The sequence below is a fragment of the Phycodurus eques genome, unplaced genomic scaffold (assembly GCF_024500275.1).
Source record: "Phycodurus eques isolate BA_2022a unplaced genomic scaffold, UOR_Pequ_1.1 contig_69, whole genome shotgun sequence".
NCBI classification, from domain to species: Eukaryota; Metazoa; Chordata; class Actinopteri; order Syngnathiformes; family Syngnathidae; genus Phycodurus; species Phycodurus eques.
Window position 1 is genome coordinate 72,454 of NW_026904066.1, and position 2,737 is coordinate 75,190.

Below are 2,737 nucleotides of genomic sequence, written 5' to 3' on the forward strand. Positions count from 1 at the left end.
GAAGTGACGCAGGAGTCGCTTAAGGCTTAAAACCTGGATAATGGTCAATTCCTACAGTTGTTCTCTTAACACGTTTGTCAGGTCTATTGCTCTTCCTGATCCTGTCCTCATGTTCAATTTTGTTCCTCTACCAACATTCAAACACACCAAATTTTTAATCTCTATTATTTCCTCCACGACCACTCCATTCTTATCATTATTGCCATCCCATAATGTACTATGCGCATTAAAATCCCCACACCATACCATCCTACCTGTCATATACATAACCAGTTCATCCAATAATTTAAATGGAAGCTTCATACACGGATTATTATAATTTATCATTTTTAAACCTTCTTTTGTAATTTTGTAATTCTATATTGTATATCTTGTTTGAGAAAAATCGCTCGTCCACCTCCACAACTCTATCTCTTCTAATACTTTCAAATCCATTAATTACACAATCTAATGCTGGTTTAAGCCATGTTTCCTTGACACAGATAACATCAGGTTTCTTTTCAAGTATTGGCTATTTTATTGGGTAATAAACCTCTCGCGTTCCATTATATTATTAGCATGATATTTTATCGATCTGGGTCCTCTGCCCAGATGCTCCTGTTCCACCTCCATTTTTGTGCCACATCCTTGCAGGCCTCATGCATGAGAGGTTTTCTTTCAGTCCCAAATCCTTCTCTGCTGCCTGAACACTAATTTCAATCCTTTCTGTTTTCTGTTTTACTGCAATTTCCACACAATTTATGACGTACGCCATACAGAGAACCACATTTTCTGTTGGCATGGCAATATTCTCACTCTGTTTTTTATTTTGGACCCTCTTCACTGATTTTATTGAGCACTTTAACCGGACTGATTACATCTTTCTTACTTTGCATTCACACCCAAATGTCACACTGTGTTGTCCTCCACATTTTGGACAACTCTGTCTCCCTTGTGTCCATATCGCTGACATTTGGAAAATCTGAGAAGTCGTACCGGAAAAATCACACTTTTGCGTCTGTTGAGACGTATAACGGGCCGGCAAACTACAGACATCAGCTCGAAATATAAGCTGTTTCCACCTGGTTTCGAACCGAGGACCTTTCGCGTGTAAGGCGAACATGATAACCACTACACTATGGAAACTGCTGATGCAGTTGTGACCCAAGGCGGTCTGGGCTACCACATGCTAAGGATTAGGGTTAACTGTGCACGAGCTAGCCAGGAGTTAAACCTAGAATCTTCTGATCCGAAGTCAGACGCGTTATCCATTGCGCCACTAGCCCCACGAAAGTATTGGTCCCTCTGCAAGCCCCTGTGGAGGATTTTCACTGTCCCACTAAATTCAAACAGCAGCACTAAAAAAAGTAATTGCAGGGATTCATTCCTGCTGCGACCCAGATTAGAACCGGGGTTGCTGCGACCACAACGCAGAGTACTAACCACTGTACGATCACAGCTTTGGGTTGGTGGAACCTATCTCTCAAAGTATTTTCTGTCATTTTGATTAGTAATGGGACCAATGCTCTAAAACCAGATGTGAATAACCCAACACAGCTACAAATGGAAAATGTATTCTCATGTGAGGATCATTTGAGTGTTTGCACCTCATTCAGCTGTTAAATATGTAACTACAATATTTGTGCAGATGACCTCAAGTTTCTTCCTCTCTCCTGCTTTGTTGGGGGTTCCACGTGGGAGATAGAACAAGTGGTCAAAAGGGCTCAAAAAGACTGGACCTCCTTTTCGTGCCCAATTTCACACGCTCTGAAGAACTTCAGTGGGCCCACAACTCCAACTAAATTTGGAAGGACGTCAGGGCTTCCCTGGCTCGGTCAGACAAAAGAAACAAGCGGTTGGCGGATCTTCATCGCTCCCCTACGCCTGTATACAAGGTGGCTCAGATGTTTTGGCTTTCCTCCCGTAACCTTTCTCTCCAGACCGAATCACGTAAGCTCACGCCAAGCTCCATTGGTCCTTTTCCGATCACTAAACTCTCAAAATCCACCCGACATTTCATGTGTCTGCTCAAGCCTGTCTCCACCAGTACCCTTAGCCCTCCGGCCTTACCCCCTCCGCCCCACATAAACAACAAACATCCTGCTTTCACGGTGTCACGCATCCCTTTAGGGGTGGAGTGTCATGATCTGTGCCCTGCAGTTCCTTTTTGGAACTTGGGTGGCACTTTGTGCCTCCCTTTTCCCTCTCTAACTCTCCAGCAATCATCACCTCCTCATCCGCGCACCTGTTCTCAATCAGCACTAATCACTGCCTGCATATACAGTAAGCCTGCCTTCTGAGGACCGGGGTTCAATCTCCGGCCCCGCCTGTGTGGAGTTTCCATGTCCTCCCCGTGCAAGCGTGGGTTTTCTCCGGGCACTCTGGTTTCCTCCCACATCCCAAAAACATGCATAGTAGGTTGATTGAAGACTCTAAATTGCCCGTAGTTGTGAATGTGAGTGTGAATGGTTGTTTGTTTGTATGTGCCCTGCGATTGGCTGACAACCAGTTCAGGGTGTACCCCGCCTCATGTTCGAAGATAGCTGGGATAGGCTCCAGCACGCCGGAGACCCTAGTGAGGAGAAGCGGCTCAGAAAATGGATGGATGGATGGATGTTCAATAGATCATGGAACCTTCAATCGTCCCTGTGCGTTCGTTTTCTTTGTCCAAAAAGAGTGGAAAAAAATAAGACACCAGAGGGCTGAGTCTCAGGATTCATTCAATCAACTGTACATCAGAGTGCAAGTCCACTGAATG

The 2,737-nt window shown here is 44.8% G+C and overlaps 2 non-coding genes across 2 annotated transcripts; both read right to left on the reverse strand.

The window, feature by feature from the left end:
• Nucleotides 1–1,052: 1,052 nt before the first annotated feature.
• trnav-uac (transfer RNA valine (anticodon UAC)) lies at nt 1,053–1,125 on the reverse strand. The gene has a single exon. It is a non-coding gene; the product is annotated as a tRNA-Val (tRNA).
• A 67-nt stretch (nt 1,126–1,192) lies between these two features.
• On the reverse strand, nt 1,193–1,265 carry trnar-ucg (transfer RNA arginine (anticodon UCG)). The gene has a single exon. It is a non-coding gene; the product is annotated as a tRNA-Arg (tRNA).
• Between the last annotated feature and the right edge of the window lie 1,472 nt (nt 1,266–2,737).